The sequence below is a fragment of the Megascapheus bottae genome, chromosome 6 (assembly GCF_031878675.1).
Source record: "Megascapheus bottae isolate mThoBot1 chromosome 6, mThoBot2.hap1, whole genome shotgun sequence".
Classification (NCBI taxonomy): Eukaryota; Metazoa; Chordata; class Mammalia; order Rodentia; family Geomyidae; genus Megascapheus; species Megascapheus bottae.
In genome coordinates this window covers 51,561,429-51,587,745 of record NC_143514.1, presented here as the reverse complement: position 1 = coordinate 51,587,745, position 26,317 = coordinate 51,561,429, and the positions used below count along the sequence as shown (strand labels likewise).

Below are 26,317 nucleotides of genomic sequence, written 5' to 3'. Positions count from 1 at the left end.
TAAGATCAGGAAGACTGTGGACTGATGCTAGCCCAGTTAAAGTTTTCAGGGACATACCTCACTACAAATCTGAGAGGGGTGCCACACACCTGTCATCCCAGCTATGGAAGAAAAATTGGAGGATCAAGGTTCAATAAGGTCCTGGGCAAAAAGTGAGACCCTATCTCAAAAATAACCAAAGCATGGCTGGGAATTTGGCCTACTGGTAGAGTGCTTGCCTAGCATGCGCAAAGACCCAGGTTTGATTCCTTGGTACCACATACATAGAAAAAAGCCGGAAGTGATGCTGAGGCTCAAGTGGTAGAGCTCTAGCCTTGAAATAGTCCAAAGACAGTGCTCAGGCCCTGAGTTCAAGCCCAAGACTGGCTAAAAACAAAACAAAACAAAAAGCAAAAAGAGCTAGGGATGAGGCATGGACTGCAGCTTTATCCAGAGTAAAACCAAAAAGATTGGGGGGGGGGGATGAGGGGAGGAAGAGAAATGGAAGGAGGAACAGAAAAAAATAGAGTACACAGTTCCCTTATAAAGATACAATTATAAATTTTTATAATTTTAAAACTATAAGGTTCCAACAAAAATAAATATATTACTAGCTCCCAAGTGTGAGAAGAAGGTAGTTTATGGTTGGAGAGCGGTAAAGGATTAAAGCTGCCTTTTTCATGTAAGTATTCACTTACTAAAACAACACTGGCTTCTTCTTGGATAGCAAGCCAAATTAAAAAGTTTCAACAGTATTTACTGCCAGAACTATCCTCTAATATAATATTTAAGTATTTCATTACAATATAGTAAATGCTAATAGAGATTTTTTAACACTCATTTTCTCCAAAGCAACACTGTACCTTTCACTTTTAAATGAGAGGAGGAAAAAGTGATCACATGAACGTGTTGGAAGGCAAAACCTAGCTGTCCAGTAATGAAGAAGTATTAAGTGTGATGGTGCATGCCTGTGATCATGGCTACTCAGGAGACTGAGGCTGGAAGATCCCAAGTTAGAGGCAAGTTATTGGGACAACACCACTGTATCCTCTTGCACATCCTTCCTTCCCCTCCCCCTCCCTGCCAAAGAAAGGACTTGGGATGTAAATGACTGCTAGGGGCAGTTTGGCCTAGTGATAGAGTGCTTGCCTAGCATGCACAAAGACCCAGGTTCGATTCCTTGGTAGCACATACTTAGAAAAAGCCAGAAGTGGTGCTGAGGCTCAAGTAGTAGAGTTCTAGCCTCCAAGGACAGTCCTCAGGCCCTGAGCTTAAACCCAGGACTGGCAAAAAAAAAAAAGAAAATGACTGCTAGTTCAATCCCCAGTACTAAGTGTATGAATTCATATTTTTCTTCAGCATCTTGTTAAGAACAGTATATAAAAATTCGATTTTTTATTTACAATGAAAGTAAGTTAACAAATTATAACAATGATAGATCATAATCTTAACTAAGTCTTCAAATTTGTTATATTATCACCCTACTCTAACAAATGGAGTTTCGAGTTGAAATGTTCCTAGGCTCAATGGTTTCCCTCATTTGTAATAATTAGTGCACATCCAGGACTCTCCTAGCAAAGGATTACAGTGGCAGAAAACCTAGGTACATAAGGTCATATAGGATAAGACTAAATGAAAGGATCTCTAGGAGATAGAAACAAGAACTTTATCTTATGTGATTACTGTTCTTAATGTACTATGTTATTTCCCTTTCCTTTTGTTGCCCTTTGGTTCATCTCTTATTGTTACTATATCTGGTATATTGCATATACATTTATTTGTTTACTTGAAACAGGAAAGGGAAAGAGGGAAAACAAGATATTGGAAGGGGGGAATGGGGAAAAAACCATGAGAAGTACTATCTGGTGAATGTAACTGTAACCCTTCTATACATTACCCTGACAATAAAGAAAATTAAATTAAATTTAAAAAAGGAGTTGAAATGTTCCATATAATAATTTCTATAGTTAAACTTCAATATCCATATTTTAACAAGAAGCATTGGTTGCTGTTTTTAAAATGCAGAAACTTTGTTGGGTGTTGGTGACTCACCCACATTATATTAGCTATCTATGAGCCTGGGATCTGAGGACTGTAGAACAAAGCCAGGCCAGGAAGACAAGTCTGAGATGATTATTTCTAATTAGAAATGGGATAAACAGGATATAGTTCAAGTGGTAGAGTTCCACTGCAAGGCCCTGAGTACCAAAGAAACAATTACACACACACACACACACACACACACACACACACACACACAATCATATTGTTAAACAAACAAACAAAAATCTTGAAAACAAGATCTGAGGAGCCTGAGATATAGCTTGATCATTTCAATTCAAAGAAAACAGCTTTTCTTTAGGGATTCTTATCAATGGTCGATTTACTATGCAATATTTTGTTTATAGTCACATCAAGTTTGGTCATTATCAGTTGTTATCAATGCAACAATTTGACCAAATATAACTTGGTTTATCTCAAGCTAGTTGAGACTATTCTGTCATGTCATGTTTAAATATTAGTGCGCATAAGAAGGAAGATTTAACCAACTCAAAGCAATATATTAAAAAAAGAATGAAGAAATAAAAGGGAAAGAGCCTCAAGGCAACATTCAGTTACTTTTAGATTTCTTAGATACACCAAACTTCAACAACTATTTTGAAAAAAGGCAGGAAAACATATTAGAATGAAAATATAGACACCTCAGTATTGGTGTATGATTACATAAAAAGATAACTTTCAAATGGAATGCTTTAAATTTTACTTTAGTTTCAAAATACAACAATATGGTAGGAAATCAATAGTATTTGCTTCTTGCAGTAACTCCTCTGTAACCACACTGAACCAAATAACATTCCTTTGCTATTCTAAGCCTGAAAAGCATGTTCTGGCTACGGTGTTATGTTGGTATAAAGCACAATGCCAGATTGATGGGCTGAACAAAAGTGATCAAAGTTAGAGTAATGTTAGCCATTGCACAAGTATTTGGCTTCATTGTTCTTCCCAGAATGACATCTGTTAAGCAACTTGTCTTAGAATAAGCTAGTTAATACAGACAGAACTTGGCTGACTGCGTACCATATAAAGCATATTAGGCCAATGTTTGATTGTTCTAATGCAAAAGCTAGATTCACTTAATCTTATAGTAACATGAGATTAAGTTAAAAGAATCTTGCGCTAACCTCTAATCACTAAAAAATTTAAATAAAAACAAAATGGTTTGGTTTTACAAAAATAAGTTCATGTTTACCAATACTGTAATCATAGAAGATTTAGTATTATAAGAATGAAACACAGGGACAACAAAAAAGTGATAATTTTAGTAATAGATATAAAAATTCCATTATCTTTATTGAGTCTATTTAACCTAAATTTTCCTTCAGGGAAGGAAAAAATCCAAAACATACACAAGGCAAAACTTAAAATGGTTGAAATGTTCCAACTTAAAATGGTTAAAGTGTTCTAAGAAACCTGATTAATAAATATATTTGTGTATAAAATGATGCAAATGAAATTAAAGTCATCATTAATCAGATGAAAGATACGCAGTTCTCATTAAGAGAGAGAGGTTAAAGAATTTAGAAGAGAGAGGCTAAAGAGAAGAAAAGAGAAAAAGGAGGAAGAGATGGACAGTAAAGAAAGAGGATGGAGGCAAATGGGGAGGGGACAATCTCAGGTAGAAGGGAGAGAGAAAGAGGGAAAGTGATTGATATTGATATGAGATGGGTGAACATTTGAGGTAAAAAGAAAACACACACACACACACACACACACACACACACACACACACACACACACACATTTAGTTGGTGATGATAGCTTGCCCAGCTGCATTATTGTGCTGCTTTTGATGGAGTCTCATCTTTAGAGACCATGTTAAATTCTAGAGTTCAGGGCAGGTGGCACTTCACTGGGTGGCAATATTTCCTAAGAGCCTTTATGTCTTACATATTTTCTTTGATCAACATGGGCTCAATAACATGTAGAACTCTTCATAATCTTTTCAATTCTTGTTTTGCATTAAGCTCTAAATCTAAGTGATCTCAGAGTGCTAAATGAGGTAAATGTTTCAATTAGTTCTAAGGAATTTAGAAAATGCTTTTGTTAACTGCTAAATATTAAAATCACACTATAAATTACACTATATTTTGATCAAGAATTCTAGATTGACTGGAGCCTTTTCCAGAGTTAGCTTCCTCAACTGTTTTGTTTTTTTTTTTTAAGAGATTATTTAAAGTTTTCCCATTGCTTCAGATTGGAAACTATGAAAAAAATAAAGCATAGCTTTAATAGTTTATTATTACTTGGTTTTATTATTGAGTAATATAATCTGCATGTTGGAATTAATGTAAAAGGCTAATCAATGATTTCTACTTTAAATATTTTACTTCAATATATGGCAATTTTCATGTAAACAACACTGGAAGGAAGAACATTTTACTATATTCAATATGAAATAAAGGCATATTCATAAGCTACTCATTTTCATAAGCTATATTTTTTCTTTTGATTCATCTAAATTTTGAGAAAGTTTTGCTTTTATTTAAATTTCATCAACATTTCTTAGAGAAATATTTCTCAGGAAAAGTAACTTTGCTAAAAGCTAAATTTTAAGGGAAGCCTTAACTATTCAAATTGAAAAGAATCTAAGACTAGTAGATAATATTGTACCTTGTAATAAAATCATTTCTTAGGAGCTACTTGTTGGGTCAAGTACTTAAAAACAGACAAACAAACTCAGAGAATTTAAAATGTTACCCATGAGTTAATTGAGTGAAAACAGATTTTGACATTAGAAGACAAAATCATAAAGTCTAAAGTGGTGGCATAAAGAGAGCTAGAGAACTAGATCTTTAATCCTAATTCTGCTCTGGACAGATTGATGAAGCTTTTCTAAAGTAAAACATGATCATATCTGGTTTTCAGAGTTCTAATCCTAGTTGCAGGAAAGGTAGAACTAAATATGTCCAACACAAATATATGAAAGCAAAGTAGAGTCAATAGACATTTTAAAAAGGAGAACTAAATATTTTCATGTAAGAAGGATTAAAACACATTTCAGGTAAACATTTCCTTGGATGAAAAAAAGTCTTGGTCTTTACTTTTATTATGTTTTTTTTTTAAAAGTTAATCCATGTTTTTACCTCATAAAATTTAATTTAAAGGTAAACCCTAAATAATGATCCCTTCAACCAAACATTAACAATGGGGTTGTACTTTTGTTAGAATATTATTATTTAAATGTTACAAGTATAAGGTTTTATTATTTTCTCTCAGCATTTAATTTTTTATAATCTGGCTCATCACACTTCATATATCAAACATTTTAATATAGTAAAAACAATTATTGCAGTGGGTTAGAAGACCTATTAATAAGCTCTCCAGTTTCTAAATTTTCTTCATTAAGATACCAAGGCACTTTATAACCTTTACACAAGTAATCTGACTACAACTATACACATCTACTTCATTATTTCCTATCATTATTACATTTAAAAGAATCTCTTGTCAAATTTTAATATATCAAACAATGAGCTTCAAGAACTTCACACTCTGTAGTAATATTCTGGTTAAGAGTTTGCTAATTAACTGCATTGTATGTGTGTTTAAATCAAATAAGGCATACAGACTGGACTTAGTTTCAGTTACCTAGCAATCACTGGTGTTCTCAAAGGCTTATGTAGTTAGGAAACCAATTGCTTCTAAATCAGAGTGGGTTTTGAACATACTTCATATCTGATGCCATTTCTTTTCCTCTTCTTTTTTTTTTAACATATTGTACACACATTGTGGTTGTACATGGATTTGTTTTACTAAGATGCAAGCTAAACCCTCCTAAAAATCCTTCCTGAACAAAAAAGCGCTTGAAACCGGATGGTGCAAGGGGAATAAGAAGGTGGCATCAGTAATCAAATGTTAATTAGCAAGCTTTTTTTCCTCCTTCCCCCAGGGCTAGCCTGTGTTGGAGAATTCAAATCAGAAATCAATGCTCCAAGTGTTTAACTATTACTTCTTCTCATTAACCATTTAAAAGACTGGGCAATTTTCTCCTCATAAAAACAGTAACTCAAGATATTTCTTTTTCTCAAATACTATTCCTTCCAGAAAAACAATGAAAATGTGATGCTTCAAGAAAACTATAAATTTGAAGTTGTTTTCAGTCTGGGTTTGAATTCGTTGTATTCTGTATTTTAAGAACATCTTCAGTAGTAACTGATTTCTTTATTTAAGCAACATTAACTTAGTTTTGTTTTGTTCCATAAATAAATTCAACCATTAGCAATTTAAGAGATTGATAGGATGATCATGATGATAAAGTAAATCAGATACAGAATCTAGTTTAGAGGAATTATTGTGTAAATAGACCAGCCACTATGAAATAAAAAAACAAACATAATTAACCTTTTCATTAGAAATATAGTTATACCCTTAATTTTCTACAATACAGATTTGGTATGGTTTTCATACTGTACGGTCATATTTGAAGTGACAGAATTAGCAACAGTGTGTTTATATCTCCAGTTAAAAGTCTTGATTTTAAAATAAAAGGCAATTCCTAACATAAACAGTTAAAAATTTTTCACAAATTGCAGAGGCTAAATTTAAAAAGAAAAAATTTTAAAGAGGTTTTGTCAAGTTGCAAAAGGTGAAATTACAATTTAGAAAACTGTCAATGATTTTGCAACAACAATGGTCTTAAGGTGAGGTACATGGATCAGCCCTATCAACATAAGCTAGAAGCTCTCATAAATACACACTCTGAGTCTGGCTACACTTTGTGTGCTGAACATTCAGTGGCTGTATTGTAATCAGCCCTCCACGTGATTCTTACCAATTCTGAAATTTAAGAAGCACTGTTCTATTCACTACCTGATGAATGTAACCATAACCCCTCTGTACATCACCCCAACAATAAAATAATTAAATTTTTGAAAAAGAATGAAAAAAAAACAAAACAAAACAAAGCACTGTTCTCAGGTGTAGGAACTAATATTAGGTCTTCAAAAGAGCCAAGTCTCTTTAGTTAACTGATTCTATAATTATTTGAACTTTGTTTAGGGTGACAATTTATTTCTCACAGAAATTCTATAAATAGTGTGATTTTTTTTTTTGTCTGGATAATAATCTTAAGTCTTAGAAATTTAGGAGAGAAGTCATTTCTTCTTCACTCCAAATTTTATATCATTGTTAGTTTAACGAATTGAAAACTTACATTAACCTTTAGTTTTTCTGTTCTCAAACTTAAGTATCATCACTTCCTGGATATGTAAGAAATATTTTATTAAAACAACAAAAAAAAACTCTAAACTGATCTATTGGTCATACTTATTAGACACCTGTGCCTTTAAATAGAAGAAATAGCCAAACACTAGATAACTATTAACAAGACACCTAAAAGACTAAACCGATTTTACTTACTCATTTACCTATCCATTCCTTCATTTAAAAAAATAAATTATTTTTTAGTCGTGGGGAATGTACTCAGGCCCTCAAGCTTGTAGGGCACAGCTTACTGCTTCTGAGCAACATCACAGGTACATACATACACAGGGGGGCAGGGGTAGCAGTATCAGTCCTGCAGCTTAAACCGAGGATCTGAGGTGAGGTGCTATTCCTGAGCTCTTTTGCTCAATGCTAGTTTCACCACCACTTGAGTCACTGCTCCACCTCTGGTTTTTCTGCCAGTTAAATGGAGGTAAGAGTCTAATGGATTTTCCTGCCTGGGATGGCATCAAACTTCTATCCATAGATCTCAACCTCCTAAGTAACTAGGATTACAGGTGTGACCCACTGGCGCCCAGATTATCTTGGTCAAGGATAATTCAAGATTACTTCAGGGTCAGTAAAGACCTTGTTTTAACATTCCTCCATACTTTACAGAAATAGCAAGGGAACAAAGTTTTCTCACAAGAAAGTAAGTTTTTTCTGCTTACAATGACTAAAACAGCAGTTACTCAGTAAATACTAATAATTATTCCCAAGAAAAATCAAATAAACTACTAGGTGTCACTGGTGTTCATGCATATAATCCTAACTACTTAGGAGGCGGATATCTAAGGATCTGCCAGCCAGAGCAGTAAAGTCCATGAGATTCTTATTGCCAAGTAGCCACCAAAAAGCTGGAAGTGGAGCTATGGCTCAAGTGGTAGAGCACTAGCCTTACTCCCACCCCCCAGCAACATACACACACAAAAATAGGCTCAAGGACAACATCTAGGACTTGTGTTCAAGCCCCAGGAAAGGAGGCGGCAGGGGGATACAAAATAAATTCTCGGTTATTCCAGGAAGAAAAACACTACTTAAATCTAAAGTAAACATACAAAAATAAGAGCACATTTTTTTTCCTTTTGGCCAGTCTTGGAGCTTAAACTCAGGACCTGAGCACTGCCCTTGGGCTTTTTCAAGGTTAGAGTTCTACTACTTGAGCCACAGCATCACTTCCAGCTTTTTCTATGTATGTGGTACACAGGAATTGAACCCAGGGTCTTCATGCACATTAGGCAAGCACTCTATCACTAGGCCAAACTCCTGGCCCTCAATAAGAGCACTTTTTTTTTTTTTTTTTTTTTTTTTTTTTTGCCAGTCCTGGGCTTGAGCTCAGGGCTTGAGCACTGTCCTTGGACTTTCTCAAGGCTAGCACTCTACCACTTGAGCCTCAGCACCACTTCCGACTTTTTGCTATGTATGTGGGGTACCGAGGAATCGAACCCAGGTCTTCGTGCATGCTAGGCAAGCACTCTACCACTAGGCCAAACTCCCGGCCCAATAAGAGCATTTTTAAGAGATTAACTTTAATCAACATTTATTTTGGAAAGTTCAATTTTAAATACTACTTTAAAGATCACATATATGCTGAAGATATGGCTCAGTAGTAGAACATATGATTTTAGCATGAATAAGGTCTCATGTTAGACATCGAGAAACACTAGAAAGAAAAAAAAATTCACATAAACTAAGAAAAGGCAGCTAATTTGATAGCAGCTGGCACTTTAACCATTTGAGCTAGGTCTCTAAGTTGGCTTTTTACTGATTATTTTGGAGATGAAGTTTCTTGGAATTTTCTGCCCAAGACAGTGAATTTCAAACCTTGATATCCTAGATAGTGGCATCCTGAGTAGGTAAATTATAGACCATGAGTTACCAGTGTACAGCTAAAATGCTTTAATTTCTAACTCTGAATTTCAATGGGTAAAAATCTCATACATGCTGGGTGCGGCAGCTCAGGTCTGTAATCCTAGCTACTCAGGAGGCTGAGATATGAGGATTGTGTTTCAAAGCTAGCCTGGGCACTCGCACACACACACACACACACACACACACACACACACACACACACACACACACACAAAAAGTAGCCCGGGCCGGGAGTTTGGCCTAGTGGTAGATTGCTTGCCTAGCATGCATGAAGACCGGGTTTAATTCCTTAGTACCACATACATAGAAAAAGCCAGAAGTGGTGCTGAGGCTCAAGTGGTAGAGCTCCAGCATCGAGAAAGTCCAAGGACAGGGCTCAGGCCCTGAGCTCAAGCCCAGGACTGGCAAAAAAAAAAAAAGCCCAAGAGACTCTTATCGCCAATTAACCACCAGAAAAAACAGAAGTGCTCAAGGGGTAAGGCGGTAGCCTTGAACTGAAGAGCTCAGGGACAGCACCCAGGCCCAGAATTTAAGTCCCACAACCGACCCCACCCAAAAAAACAAAAAATCTCATACATATCCCAAGCTAATCTTAAGGACATAATCCTACATATAACCAAATATTTGGCTACAATAATATTCACTGCTGGGCTGCAAATATGGCTTATTGGTAGAATGCTTGCCTAGCACACATGAAGACCTGGGTTTAATTCCTCAGTACCAAATGAAAAGAAAAAGCCAGAAGTGGCACTACAGCTCAAGTGGTAGAGTGCTAGTCTTGAGCAAAAGTAGCTCAGGGACAGTGAGCCAAGGCCCTGAGTTCAAGCCTCAGGGCTGGCCAAAAAAAAAAAAAAAGGAATATTTATTGCAACCTTGTTTATCACCACACATACAGAAAACTGGCACACAATCAGGTAGGAATTTATTTAAATAAATGTTTTTAAAGTAATGGAATCAAACCAGCCAGGAAAGTACAGCCCAGTCTATGAAGTTACATTGGGAATACTGTGTTTACAGTTTCTGATTGTTTTGTTCAGGTTAGTAGAACTGAGTACATGTAAGAGTCTGAAGATCTGAAATGCCTAATACATTATTATCTGCTGCTCTACAGAAATTTTTGCTAACACCAAATAACTTAAGTTATTGGAAGATATTGAAGAAAATTTTAGTTAGGTCTGATGGTAGAGCTCAGTGGTAGTGTTGCCTACAGTACATGAAGCCATTATTAAAAATAATGTACATTCTGCTGAAATTATATATCTATACATGGACATAATTGCACATATTATGTGCATATATACACAGAAGATAAGAGAGGTAACTAATGTAAAAATATATTCCTATGTATCATGGGATAATGATTCATTTTAAATTTCTGAACAATATATCTTTACTAAATTTCTAATAGTTCTGTAATGAGATTTTAATTTTTGTTCTTATTCAAAGTAAAGATATGCACTTTAATCAAAAACTGGGTTTTCATTTCAGCTGTGTCACTCATTATCTGAGTAATGCCAAGTAAGAGAAAGAGAAGAAAAAAGAAAGCCAAGAGATAACAAAAACATTTTTCATAAACCAGATTTTAGGTTTTGTGTTAACATATGTTCCCACAATCTTTTAAATGTTTTATCTTCATATTACAAATATAGAAACTTAGGCTCAGATACAATAAATAATTTAGTTACGTCTATTCCAATTAGTAAATGATAATTTCATTTAGGTCTACAAAACTAAAAGTGCAGATTTTATGACTATAACATATCTTAGTCTTCATTTACTCTGTAAAATAAAAGATTATAAGAAATCATCTTCAAAATTACTTTCCACATTACATGTACATGAGAGTGACCAAGTAAGTATGGGTCATGAAAATAAATGATCCTTTATGCATTGCACCAGGCAAAACAGAGTGGATACAGGATGACAACTCTGGCTCACAACTCTGTAGGTTTAAGTGCTATATAGGAAGCACTACTTCCAAGGAAAACAGCAACTTGCTATTGTTTCAACAACTGAATAATGGCTTCAGAGTAAAACAAAACAAGGTAAAAGGAGAAGAATATAATAGGACAGTAAATAAACTTTATCATGTAAAAGTCAGCAAAAGTACTTCCTCATAAACTTTTGGCAGTCTCTTCAAGTCTCCCACAAAATAGCTGGAACAGAATTGGCTGGAGAATATGAAGACATTCATACTATCAAACTGCTACCTTTACTTAGCCAATACATAGTAAATCAAATCTGTCCTATCTTGTTAATCCAACTTTCCTTCTCTCAACAGTTGGAGTTGGATACTTTTGCCAACTCCCTTCTATGCTTTTGATTTGACCAAGTATAACTCTTTTTATAAGCAGCCTCTAAGTTCTAAAATAAAACTTCTTTCTTATTAAATGCCTTTAATCTACGCTTTTGATTTTTTATAGAATTGCAATTCTTTTTTGCTTCATATGAGGCAAAACACACACTTACTCATCTGTACATATGTACAGCTACTAAATGTCATTCCCATTCACTTGGGTAATGCCTAAGTCTGAAAGATAATATAGTTTTAAACATCCTTAATCTATTTATTTTTTGCCTAATGCTTTTCAAGGGAACTACTGGAATCGCATATATTTTTTAAAAAATTAAATGCTTCCAAACAGTACAAGAGAGAGGACTCAATATTTGCAGACCCAATGCTATGGACATGGTATTGGAAATATAACCATAACTACATAGACATAAAAACCTATGACTCTATAGACATAATGTTTTATTTCATAATTTCATATGTATCTATGATATACAAACCCTTAGCCTAATTTTGATTATGTTCTAAAGACTAAGTGCCAGTGATTGTATATAGACATTCCCTTCTTAAACACTCATTTGTTAAACATGTCATTTGAAATATGATGTAAAAATCAATGTTAATAAATTCTTTAATTAAAAATTAAATGCTGACAGTATTTTTCACAAAGAACTGCATATCCTTTCCTACTGTGGCAGCACCTAAATGATGCTCAAAGCATTATGCTTATGCTTGCTTTGCTGCTTTCTGCTGCTCATCTAAGCCTGTGTTTCCTCTGAGATGTGAAAAAAGTGATGGGAACCATTAGCGATGGAACCTTAGTCTACAATCAAGTTTCTCATAATTTTATCTATTCTTGTTAACAAAAAATACAAAAAACAAAGAACACAAAAGGACTTAGTGTAGGGGTCTGCCATGAATACTAAAGTGGCCTGGGGGTGTGGCTCATCAAATGAAAATAAAGTATTCAAGGCATCCACATCAAGAACAAAGTTTGGGAACAACCAAGCCAGTGTTTTCATTTGGGGCCCTGGAGTCAGGAGAGTTACATTTCTCTTCACTCTAAGGAATCTGAGACAGCTTACTGAAACTTTCCTTTAGGAAATAAAGTAAGTTCCTCTAAGGAATAGCATGCTAAGAGATATTTAAACGTGTGCTTTGTTATTGTTTTTTAACTTTAACTTGTCACTTGCCAAAATCAAACTTCAGCATTATTCTAAGAGATACATAGATGGGAGGAATGAGTGGCCATCTTAAGCAGCTGCCTCAGCTGAGAGCACAGCTAGCAGAGGCTGAGCACCTGCTTACTTAACATTAGGGGTAAATAAGATAAAAGTTGGAAATTGACTCCAATTGACAATTTAGCTCTTACCAAGTGAACTGACAATATGGACAAAAGTTTAATACTAGACACCAAACTTTCAGAAGCTCCATAAAATTGGTTTTTAATTAATGCTATTAAAATCCCAGCACAAGGATTTCACTCTTTTAAGGCTGCCTGTAAAAGCAGACATACCTTATTTAGAAAGAAAATACCAAAAATATGTTACAAATCACATTCAATATGTTAACACCAGAAAAAAATAATCACGTGATTCATTAAATAAGCAGGCCTAAATACACTGCCTAAAGTCTGTTAAAAAAAATTACTCCTATTTATTCATTAACAAAACTATTCCTTAGCTCATCCCTGCCATAACCTGCTCTATTCAAAACCATATGGGAAAGGACATTAAAAAACTGCCACAAACCATGGACTTCTGTCTGGTATTAGTGCAACACACAGCATACCCTATTCATTGTTCTATCTCCCTTGTTTAATCTATCATTAAGATTCAGTGACCCTACACTAAATTTAAAGCAGATCCTTCCTTCCTCCCATGCCTAAATTCACATACTTGTCTAGTTGGGGATGCCCTCAAGTATTAACAACTCTATGGGGTTTCTCTAATCTCAGCTCTGAACTATGTCATGCTATAGAACCAAGAAATTGCTGTTTTACATCTCTATCCATGGAGGCTTCAATAAAAAAGGACCATATAATTTACTTAATGAGATAAAGGAAGAAGAATCAAGACTTAGAATTTTTCACTGTATATGGTAAAAGAAGTACAAGACACTGTCATGTGCTGTGTGTGCTGGGTTGTCTTAAAAAGACATAGAGGCGTTACTTGAGCTATATTCATCACAGCACTTAAGGAGTTATAAATAATTGTCAGGTGTTAAATAGCTTAATAAATAGGAAATGAGAAAGGAAAAATTGTTGGTTTAAATATATAGCTGGTAATGACATTGAGAAAATGAGATTTCAATAAGAAAAAGTATTTTAAAGACATTCCAGCCAGGCAGGAGCATGTAATCCTAGCTACTCAGGAAGCTGAGATCCAAGGATCAAGGTACAAAAGGACCTGAGACTCTTGTCTCCAATTAACCTCTACAAAACAGGAAATGGGGCTTGGCTCAAGGGTAGGGCAGTAGCCTTAAGCTGAAGAGCTTTAAGGGACATCGCCAGGCCCAGGGATAGGGTGGTAGACTTGAGGTGAAGAACTCAGGGACAGCGCCCAGGCCAAGTTCAAGCCACATGACCCCTGACCGCTCCCCCAGCCCCAAAAGACAAATTCCATTCTCCCTCTCCCTCTCTCGTGTGTGTGTGTGTGTGTGTGTGTGTGTGTGTGTGTGTGTGTGTGTGTGTGTGTGTCGTGCACATACACCAGTTATGGAGCTTGAACTCATGGCTTAAGAGCTGTCTTTGAACTTGTTTTTTTTTGTTTGTTTGGGGGTTTTTGTTTTGTTTTGTTTTTGTGTGTGTGTGGTTTTATTTTTGTTTTGTTTTGTTTTGGGGGGGACCTGTCGTGGGGCTTGAACTCTGCGCCTGGGCACTGTCCCTGAGTTCTTCAGGTCAAGGCTACTATCCTACCCCTTGAGTTACAGCACCACTTTCAGTTTTTGGATCATTAATTGGAGATGAGAATCTCACAGACTTTAGTGCCCAAGCGGGCTTTGAACTGTGATCTTCAGATCTCAGCCTTTTGAATAGCTAGAATTACAGGCATGAGCCACCTTCTCCCGCTTTGAACGTTTTTGTTTGTTCAAGGCTAGCATTCTACTACTTGAGCTACATCCACTTTTAGCTCTTGGGTGGTTTACTGGAGATAAAGTTCTTATGGACTTTTCTGATGGGGCTGGCTTAGAACAGCTATCCTCAGATCTCAGCTAGGATTGTAGGCATGAGAAACCAGCACCCAGCTTCCACCTTCAAAAAGAAAAAAAAAGGGAGGGAGGGGAAGAGGGAGGGAGAGGGAGAGGTAGGGAAGGAGGGGGGGGGGGTGGAGAGGAGACAGGGGAAAAAAACAAAGAAAAAGAAAAAAAGCTAGGTACCAGTACCTAAGTTGTAATCCTAGCTACTCAGGAGGCTAAGAGCTAAGGACTGAGGTTTGAAGCCAGGCAAAAAACAAAACAAAAAAACAGCTCAGGGACAGTGCCCATGTCCTCAGGATTAGTAAGTGCAAGCACACATCACTTTCTGTAATAAGAGACATGTTTTATATGTGCTGTCAGGTGGAGTAGACACAGACATACAACATGGCTACTGCACACCTGAAAAGTAGTTCAACTCATCAATTAAGTTCTTTTCCATTTAAATTTATACTGCCACTCATGGCTAGTAGCTACTAGCTACATTAATTATATGTTAAAATTACTTATGAAAGTAGAGAAGACAAGGCAACATAAAAACATACTCTTTAAAACTACATACTAGCCAGGCACTGGTGGCTCATGCCTGTAATCCTATCTACTCAGGAGGCTGATATCTGAGGATTGCTCGGACACAAAGGTCCATGAGACTCTTAGCTCCAATTAACCACCAGACAACTGGAAGTGGTGCTGTGGCTCAATGGGGTAGAGTACTAGCCTTGAGCTGAAGAGCTCAGGGTCAGTGCCCAGGACCAGAGTTCAGGCCCATGACCACAATCACCACCACCACCACCAACAACAACAACAACAAAAACCTGAACACTAATATGCTTCACCTCATATTTCTTTTACAATCTATGAAACATAAAAGTAGAAATAACATACCTAAATTACTTTTATTAATTTTTTTGTCAGTCCTGGGGCTTGAACTCAGGAACTGAGTATTGTCCTTGGGCTTTCTCAAAGCTAGGGTTCTACCACTTGAGCCATAGCATCACTTCTGGCTTTTTCTATGTATGTGGTACCAAAGAAACGTATATGCTAGGCAAGTACTCTACTGCTAGGCCAAACTCCCAGCCCTTTTATTAACTTTAATAATGCTATTTTAAGATTCCTGAGAACTGTCATTAGGAATTATATCATCAAACTGAAGAGGGGTTAAACGGTAAATTCAAAAAAAGTCAACAATGACTGGGTGCCAATGACTCACGCCTGTAATCCTAGCTACTCAGGAGGTCGAGATCTGAGGATTGAGGTTCAAAAAGGCTGTGAGACTCACTCTCCAATTAGGAACTGCCAGAAAACTGGAAGTGGTGCTGTGGCTCAAGTGATAGAGCACTAGCCTTGAGCTGAAGAGCTCAGAGACAGCACCCAGGCCCAGAGTTCAAGCCCCATGAAAAAAAAGTCAATAATGGATTATATTGATACATTAGTCAAGATAGCAAAATATCCTAAAGTTTGATGTACATAAATATCACTTAATTTAATCTATTCCTTAATTCACTCACATTATTTAATCTATTCTATCTATCCATTCACTCTTTCATTTACAAAATGATTGCAATGATTCCAATGTTACTATAATTTAAAATGCTGTGTTGTTTTTATTTTCCTTGAACAGTGATGACTCAAAATTGATTCCTATTATAAGGGGAAGGGAGGTCAGGTCCCTTAAAGCATTCGTGTATTAGATGAGGTGCTGAAATGCAAAGGTATAATTGGGTACTAGAATCATTATGATACTCAAATTCAATCCCGCATTGATTGAACATATATTATCTACTTAACAAATAACCACCCAAGTGTCTCGAGTATGGCAAAGAAGGTACTGCTAGGTGGACAAAACTTTTAGAAAAAACTATCCACTTCAATGAGAAATTTAATGGTTAGGGAGAAAATATGTAAATAGTGATTTACAATATTAATATACATGTTTTATATATAGGATTTGCTTAAAGATATATAAAATAACTGAGTAATTTTAAAATAAAGATAAAAAATTAGAGACCAGAGAAGATGCTTAGGAATTATAATTTCAGCTTCCTTACAAATAAAGTAGGTCACCTCTTTATTAATCTTAAAAATTAACAGCCACATAAATGAAGGAGCCATTTAAACATTTATTAAGCAAAATATATAATGCACTGCTAACACAGAGCTAGGAAAATTTCCCAACAGACTGATAGCCTGAAAAACCTGTTATAGGTTTAACAAGTTGGATATATTCTCTTAAATGCTAACAACTCATGAGCATTCATTCAGTTGTCCAGGTAGCAAATACATAAAGTGCCTAAAGAGGAAAATATTGTTTTTCAGAGATGACTGAGACAGACAAAGTGTCTGCTTTCATGGGATTCATATTCATGAGATAAGGGAGTTGAGTGGAGGGCAATATAAACAAGATAAAAATCTAACTCAATAGATAAGTGCTATTCAGTATAGTAGGTTCCTTCTAGTTGTTTTCTGTCAGATGGATTGAAACCTTAATGAAAGTATACATGTCCAAGAAACAGCATTCTAGGTAGAAAAAACACAAAATGCAAAATTGTGCCAGGTACTTTAGATACATGTATGTAGTCTCTAATGATTGCCAACAAGTTCAATGCAGCTTTTAGTCTTTCTTTACAGAATAATTGAGGGCCCACATCTCTAGGTAACAGAAGCAGGAAAAATGAAATTCTGAGGCTTTTTCTCTGTTTTATTATCCCATGAAAGATCTAAAAGGTACAGCTATAGTTTGTTCTTTATCTGTAGATTGATCACCTTCCTGCCCCTATCATTCTGCAAACATACTCTCTGCCAAAAAATATTACCCACGTTGTTGACTAATTTGGAAAACTCTTCCACTATAGATATGGAGTACACTTTAGTTCAATGAGACTAAATAATCATAAATTCCAAACTATTGTCAAGTACAAATTAATAAAGTTTACTATAATGATAGCTAACTCAAAGGAATCTTTCAGATTCTGATCAAAGATATCTTGTCTTCAAACACAGTTGGGTGTTGTTTGTATGTTTTTGCTCAAGTGAATAGATATTGTCATGCATTCCAAAATAAATGGAGAGTGCATTTGATCATATTTTAATTTTGTCATGTTTCATTGCATTATGCCAGTACTAAATAAATTCAAAGATGTCTATTCTTGAAAATTATGGCAGCCTGGCAATTACATCCAATGAAAGCCAGTTATTCATAGCATCATTCTCTGACACCTCAACATTTACTACTCATTCTTTATGATGTATATTGAAAAAAATAAAGATGATAGAAATAGATGTTGCTAATGTACATCTACACAGAAAATGACTTCTATCACCTTGTATATTTTAAGGTAAAACTCTTGTAAAACCAGATTTCAGTGGTCCATGCTGGTAATTCTAGCTAATCAGGAAGCTGATATCTGAGAATCATGGCTCAAAGCCAGTCTGGGCAGGAAAGACCATGAGACTCATATCTGGAAGTGAAGCTGTGGTTCAAATGGTAGAGAACAAGATGTAAGCAAAAAAGCTCAGGTATGGTGCCCAGGCTGAGTTTAAACCCAACGACTGGTGCACTCGCACACCACCACTACCACCACCACCACCACCACCACCAACACCACCAAAAACAACAGCAACAATGGCAGCGGTGGTGGCGGCGGCGGTGGTAGCAGCAGCAGCAGCAGCAACAGCAACAGCAGCAGCAGCAACAGCAACAGCAACAGCAACAGCAACAACAACTCATCCAAAAATATTTAGGTTCATCCCAGCTATGGTAAAAAACAAATAGAAAAATCACAGCTCAGGCTGGGGAGGACAAAAACTGAAGTCCTATCTCAAAGACAATAAACACAAAAAGCTCAAATGGTAGAGCACCTACCTTTTTCAAGTGTGAAACCCTGAGTTCAGACTACTGAGCACTTTCTAAGTTCCAGACTTTTAAGAGTTCCTAAGCAGTAATTTCAAATCTAAATGTCTATAATATTGGCCAAGGATCATGAATAAGTGAAATAAGATAAGCACATAAATATCTAGTTTTAGTTTGAAATAACAATATTGGGGTGTTAGGCAAACTGAAGAACATGCTCTATGTATGAAGGCAGCTGCTATAGAAAATCTAAGGTTTGGTTTACTATAAATTTCCAATACTTTGAGAGAAACCAGATTTTAGGAATTCACTTTGGTTTTGTTGTATTATCTTGTTTTAAAAGTGGAACCTGGTTACCTTAAAATTGACAACAAATTCAATGTTAAAGCATTCTCTCAAACTGGTGGCAATCACGGGAATTGCCAGATTATTGGAGAGATGAAAAGCTAAAGAAACAACATTTTCTCCTTATGGAACTCACAGCCCTCTAAAGGTTATAGTCAAAATATTTAGGATACAATGTGATGGTTATAATGATGAAGCTATCAATAAAGCATTAAAAGGGCAGAAGAAGAGGATATTTTAATACCTTCATCTACCATTCACTAAGTACTAGAGCACTGAAGTAGATACTTGGCACATTTCATGCTTACATAAATCCTGTGACTACAAAAACTGTCTTTAAGGGCTGGGAGTTTAGCCTAGTGGTTAAAGTGCTTGCCTAGCATGCATGAAGACCTGGGTTCGATTCCTCGGTACCACATACATAGAAAAAAGCTGGAAGTGGTGCTGAGGCTCAAGCGGTAGAGCTCTAGCCTTGAGAAAATCCAAGGACAGTGCTCAGGCCCTGAGCTCAAGCCCAGGACTGGCAAAAAAAAAAAAAAAACTGTCTTTAAGATGTGGCAGAGCTGACATAACTCCATACTCTCTCTTACTTCAAAAATCTGTTTGCTATATGACCCATTACTCCATTACTTTCTGAATAGCAATCATATAAACATATGAAAGTGAAACTAATTGCTTTTCTACACAAAACAAATTTCAAATAATTACATACTTAATAATCACCCTGAAAGCAATAGTTAAGATGTAATTTTAGACATTACTACATGAGCTGTAGCATATCTTTTCATCATGAAGTTCTATTAAAAATGCTCAGATTCTAAGAAGGTTGTATGGTTATATACATTCCATATGCAGTAAACAAGGATAATAGGCAAGGGGTTACAAATGAATTAACTGGTGCAGTAGACCCTATCAAAAGTGCAAATAGTAGAATTCTTTAAAAAGAGTAATTCAGGGCTGGGAGTTTTGCCTAGTGGTAGAGTGCTTGCCTACCATCCACGAAGCCTCGGGTTCGATTCCTCGGTACCACATACATAGAAAAACGCTGGAAATGGAGCTGAGGCTCAAGTGGTAGAGCTCTAGCCTTGAGAAAGCCCAAGGATGGTGCTCAGGCCCTTAGCTCAAGCCTGGGACTGGCAAAAAAAAAAGAGAGAGTAATTCAAAGCCCAAAACATAAGTACCAGGAAATGGGTACTTGCAGGAGGGGAAGGTGGCAAAGAGGAGAGAGGTAGAAGAATGAGGAAAGGAGGAAGAAAACAGGCAAGAATTCAATGTATATGCCTTAATTAAAAAGTAAGGGAATGGGTGGGTTGAAGGAGGGTGAAGATGTTGAAGCAGATCAAGAAGATGCAGATCAAGATGCATTGTATGTGTCAATTGTTTTGTTAAATAGCAAAAAAAGGAAAAAAAAGACACTTCAGTATATAACTTAAAATTAAGATAAGGGTGGGTTAGGAAAGGTGGGTGAGAATGGTAGGTGACGTTGATCAAGATGTACTTGATCAATGTATTCATAAACTGCTTCAGTAAATGGCAACTCCTTTATATAATCACGTAAACATAATAAAAGTATTTTAAAAAATAATTAAACTTTCCAGGATATGGAAACAAGAGCCATATAATTTGTGTATGTTGTTCTTAATGTACTATGTTATTTCTCATCTCTTTTATTGTCCCTTGGTTATTTTCATATTGTTACAGTATCTTACCCTGTTATCTGGTATATTGTATATAAATTATTTGTTTATTTGAAATAGGAAAGGGAAGGAGTAAAACAAGATGAGGGGAGGGGGTGAGAGGAGGAAAATGGGGACAAAAACATGAGAAGGGGTATCAATTTGTGTGAAGTAATGCTCCTTTTATCTGATGAATATAACTGTATCCCTTCTATTAATTACAATTTTAAAAATTAGGTTAAAATAATAATAATAAAACTTACAACTTTTTAAAGGAAACCAAGATTCAAATAGATTGAAATACAAAACCATGAAAAATGTGCTAATTTAACTAACTTACTTAACAGAGAGTTAAATAATTCTATTTTCAGGTACTCGTCTAAGCATTTGACAGATATAAATAAAAAGTGCTTTCATAGCCGGGCACCGTAGCTCAACCATGTCATCCTTGTTACTCAGGAGGCTGAGAGCTGAGGATCAAGGTTCAAAGCCTGCCCAGTCACAAAAGGACCTGAGACTCTCATCTCAAATTAACTTCTAAAAAACAGAATGTAGGGCTTGGCTAAAGGATACAGCAGTGGCCTTGAGCTGAGGAACTCAGAGACAAGGGTAGGGTGGAAGGCTTGAGCTGCAGAGCTCAGGGACAGCGCCCAGGCCGAGTTCAAGCCACATGATCCACAGAAAAAAAGTGTTTTCATAAATTTTCATGGTACTTTGTAGAAGAGGTATTTATTTTATCCAAGATCACATAATAGCAAGCATTGAAAGAAAAAATCTGTTCCAGGCATTCTGGACAAAGAATACATGCTTTTAGCTACTATAGGATAGTACCTCTCTGTTTTATTTACATTGTGATTTACATGATAAATGCAATAAAATATACTTTGCACCATATACTTGATCAAACTATGTGAATCAGGTGCTTAAAGTAGCAACAATCTAACCACTACTACATGTAAAGTAATCACTTTTAATTAAATAAATACAAAACTGATTCCAAAACTGGACAGAAATATTTAATTTTACTCATCATTAAGAAGTGAAAATTAAAATGAACCATTTTCACCTTCCAAATGCACAAACAAAAACTAAAAAATACTTACATAATCTATTGCTTGTAACAAATTTTACAATGTATATTCACACAGTTAGTGAATGAAAAAGTGAATAAAAGATTTTTAGGAGACAGATTGGCACGATGTGTGTGAGTGAGTGTGTATGTGTGCACACACATATCTCTAGATATTCCATTTGTAATTACCTATCCTAGACAAATCCATACAACAAAGCAGAACATTCACGTTTAAGTTTTTTGATTTCTGAGCTGCTAGGTCATTTAAACTGAAAATATCCATTTATTTCTGGAGTAACTTTGAAAAGTAACACTGTAATAAAAAATTGTTCTGATACTTTCCCATATTAGTCTGAGTGTATGGGATGATTTCTTCATTTTTATTTATCTTACCAAATTTAAAACAGTATGAATTGTGAAATATATCTTGACAAATATATATACTAATTTTTAATGTAATTTAAGATTGTAATAGCTAATGTTTAGTCAAAAACTAGCATTTGAATCTTAATCACCAAAAGCCAGAAACAGAGTTGCAGTTCAAGTGGTAGAGCCATGAGCCTTGAGCAAAAGAGCTCAGAAATAGCACGTAGGCCCTAAGTTCAAGCCCCAGTACAAGCACAAAACAAACAAAAACAACTGTATTTGACTTCAAGCTCTTTGTCTGTTCCATTCAGCTTCATCTATACTATCTCTTTCTTCTCTCCACCCTCCTCCAAACTTTCCACAACACAAAACCTAAGTCAATAATTACCCCAGTTTTAAGTCCAGAATTATCAGCCTCATAAACTAGTATACAATGACTTAGTAACCAGATAAGTGAATCCACAATGTTATTTTTATTAAATTCATGATCAGAAAATTGAGAGTTTATCAGGGTGAATATCAAGCATGTATCAAGTGCACTGACTAGGGTACCATAAGGATTTCTTTTTTCTTACAGCTTGCACATTTCATAAAGCTCCCCAATTTTCTGAAGCACAGGAAAAATATAAGAATTGGAAATTTTCATAAAGTAAAAGTAGTAAATTTGAAACTATATTCTCCTATGAGGTTCACTATTATTAACATGATAGTGCATATTACATTGTTTTGTGACTACTATACGCGGCACAAAAAAAAATTACTGATGGTATGGAAACTAGTTCCAATTTTTCACATGGTATAGTTATTAGGCTTTAAATATCAATTTCATTCATCCAGTGTTTCATTTGTCCAACTAACTGTTCAATGTCACATGCTTTATATATCAACAAACATCTCAGTAATCCTGCAGAAAAATATGGCTTTGCTTCTATGTTACTGATACAGAAAAGTGATACCTAAAAGCTGCCTAACTAATTTGCATGCTTTTCCATTCAGATATTTAACAGACAATGTAGAGCCAGGTGCCAGTGGCATACATCTGTAACACTAGCCACTCAACATCTACTTTCTGGGGATCAAGGTTCAAAGCCAACTCTGGCAGTAAAGTCCATGAGACTCATCTCCAGTTAAGTATTTAAGGAAGGAAAGAATGGAGGGAGGGATGGAAGAAGAGAGGGAGGAGGAGAGGGGAGAGGGAGAGAAGGACCAGGAGGGGAGAGGAAGGAAGGAGCAGCAAAGAGTGGAGCTTAAGTGGTATAGCACTAGCCCTAAGCAATAAAGCTCAAGGACAGTGTCCAGGGTCTGAGTTCAAGCCCTAGGACCTGTAGCCCACCCCCTCAAAAAATGGGGGTGGGCTATAGAGTCCAAATTTAACTATCATCATATCTAGTCCTCTCCATTTCAGTAAGTGGCATTACCATTCATTCACTCAGGAAATTAAGAAATGTCTCTCATTCCTACACTTCTTTCCCTTCATGATTAAAACAAGACCACTATCATATCTATTACCTCACTGTTCTCTCACTTTTGCCTTCTATAATCAAATTACCCTTCATAAAGCAACAAAATCAATAGAATAAAGACACACAATTTGTTATTTCTTCACTTAAAAACCTCTAAAAGTATACCAGTTAACACAGAAGATCTGGGAGAAATGTGGAAATTAATCATGAGCAGAGGAAGTTAAGTCATAGGACATGAATCTTGAATGGTGTCTCACTCCAACCCTCCCTCCTTTAAGTCCTTCTCCCTATTTACCATAAGGTATGGCATATGCTCAGTCACGATATTCTCTTTCGTCATAGACCAGAAACAATGGAGCTAAATGATCATGAACTGAAACCACTGAAACTACAATTCAAGTTAATATTTCCTCGCTTTAAGTTGTTTTTCCTCAGGTATTTGTCACCACAATGTAATCTAATATAAGCACTTGAAATAATCTTTAATATATCTGAGTTTATCTCAGAAAAAAATTCTGCATGCAAATTATCCATGTGCTATAAATAGTATATCGCATATGGTAGGAACTCCACAAATAGTTGAGGAAATAGGTATCTGTGCTTTTTAATATTGGTCACACTTTACACAATGTCTCAATATGAATATATTACATAATTAAGTATCAAGAGAAAGTGACTAATTTTAAAACTCCAAGAGAAAAAAGGAAGTCAGTCTATTTCTATGGGAAACCTGGAAGAAAGCCTTATGGAGATGACAGTATTTGAGCATGGATCTTAAGAACTCTGTAGACACAGACATAAAAATTAAAAGCAATTGGAGAAGATTGCATAGACAAAACAAAGGTATAGTTTCAGGACTATGTGTCTAAAGAATATAGCTCAGTCCATAGTAATTGGACCTTCTGATGAACAAGGGATAAAAAAGATGAAATTGTTTCCTTTTAACTTACATGTAAAGGTTAATGAGAACATATCATTTTGCAGTTAACTGGTGAACAGAATTAAGCACCAAGAGTGCTGCACTATACCTTAACTTATCGATTACTGTACTACATGCTGTTAAAAAAAAAGAGGAAAAAAAAAATCAAACTTACAAGGAAGTAAAGGACATATTGACATTATTAATATGATCCAAGTAATGATTATCTATTAAAGTAATGATGCTATTAAAACATGTACCAATTGCTTTTTATTTGAGGCACTGTGTTAACATATGAATTCTAGTAATACAGTTAATCTTCATAACAAATCCTGAGAAGCATCACTGTCTCTGAGATATAGAGGCATGAGAGGCTAACGCATTTCCAAACTCAAGGAACTTAGTAGGTGGTAGATTTAGTGCAAAGTGCTACAACAATATAGAAGAAGAACAGAATGCATTTTTTTAGAGGCAGTACAATTTTGTTGCAGCTACTGAACTATGTATTATGATTATGTCAGAGAATGAGACAGATATGGCCTTTCTGACCTATAGCCTACTGGAAAAGATGGGAAAATCTGTAAGTACAACTTATAACCACTTCCCTATGAGGAAAATAAACTGGGCTTAATGGTAGAAACAAAGAACTGGAAGAAACAAAGATCTAGTAAGACTGGAAGAGATCGTGACAGTGTTGGCTTTCTAAGACCTAGAGAAGAAGAAACAAGTCAATGCAAAAGATATTCCAGATAAAATAGCCAGAATAAAGAAGATGAGACACACAGAGATTCATGCAGCTAAAGAAAAGCAGTCAGCTGAAACTCTTATCTCCAATTAGGTTTCAAGTTCCATGACCCACCAAAAAAAAAAAAAGAAAAGAAAAGCAGTCAATGTGATAATCATGTAATGGTCACAAGTCAGAAAAGAATAAGACATGAGAGATTGATTATAAGTGATGTTAAAGAAACTGACATGGGCCAGGAGCATAGACTAGTAGGAGTGCTTGCCTAGCATACATAAAGTCTTGGGTTCAATTCCTCAGTACCACACACAGAGAAAAAGCTGGAAGTAAGGGTAGGACTTTGGCTTAGTGGTGGAATGTTTACCTAACATGCGACTAATACCCAGGTTCCATTCCTTGATACCACATACACAGAAAAAAGCCGAAAGTGGTACTGTGACTCAAGTGGTGGAGCTCTAGCCTTGAGAAAGCCCAAGGACAGTGCTCAGGCCCTGAGTTCAAGGCCCAGGACTGGCAAAAAAAGAAAAAAAAAGCTGAAAGGGTTGCTGTGGCTCAAGTGGTAGAGCACTAGTCTTGAGAACCCAAGGACAGTGTCCAGACTCTGAGTTCAAGATCAAGCCCCAGGATGCTACTTGATAAACCAGGCTTCTTTAACCATGCAGTGCAGACAGGCTATTTCTTTGACCTTTGACACAAATATCACAGACTTCAGGGTTAAGATTGCTGTTATTGTGTCTTTGCTTTGGCACAAAAGCACACTGAGGTTTCCTTTTTTTTTTTTTCAATTGCGGGTTTGCCTACAGGTAGATTACATTAATTATTACTATGTAATACAAGAACAAATGGGGGAAGCTTAGCTAGATATATTTTTTTAAAAGGTGCTGCCTTTTTGAATGTCTAAGAAAATGCCTGTCAGTCATTATAGAACACAGTTTTCCTCATATGAGTAAGAGGAAAGAACTTTCACTTTCAAGTGGAATGCCAACACTATCAAGAACAGCTCATGGAAGGAGTAAAGAAAATATCTCAAAATGAGAAAAGCTTTTTTTTTCTTAAATGACTTGTTTTTGTGCTCTTGCAAGATTATACAAAACTATTTTCTGAAAGCAGTGATAACACTTGAAATTAAGTGCCCTCACTATAGAATGAAAAAGCCTTACTGTTGATTGTCTATGGTGGAGTTGATAAGTAAATTAAATATCTTACATATGCTTTACAACATACTGCATGTGTTTCCGCAATTTTGTAGGTAGGGAGATGAGAGAAGACAAAAAAAATACAT

At 35.8% G+C, this 26,317-nt stretch overlaps 1 protein-coding gene across 1 annotated transcript in view; it reads right to left on the bottom strand.

The window, feature by feature from the left end:
* Faf1 (Fas associated factor 1) overlaps positions 1-26,317 on the bottom strand; it is a 286,921-nt gene that overhangs the window by 157,615 nt on the left and 102,989 nt on the right. The window lies entirely within an intron of this gene.